Raw genomic sequence first — 225 nt, 5'->3', positions numbered from 1 at the left:
TTAATTTGTTTAGTAACAGCCTAAATGTATTATTATTATAATTGACTGATTAAATGTAAGAATTTGACTCAAAAGGTGATGTACACTTTTAGAAAAAAATGGCTTTATAAAGGTACGAATGCCCATAAAAGTTAAAAATAAATTTAAAATTATTGGAAAATATTAATTTCTATCACTGCTGTGAACTGACCACACAGAATATGAAGAATATCAAAAACTTTAGGA

The sequence above is a fragment of the Sinocyclocheilus anshuiensis genome, unplaced genomic scaffold (genome assembly GCF_001515605.1).
Source record: "Sinocyclocheilus anshuiensis isolate Anshui unplaced genomic scaffold, SAMN03320099.WGS_v1.1 scaffold945, whole genome shotgun sequence".
NCBI lineage: Eukaryota > Metazoa > Chordata > Actinopteri > Cypriniformes > Cyprinidae > Sinocyclocheilus > Sinocyclocheilus anshuiensis.
Note: the sequence above shows the minus strand (reverse complement) of the source record.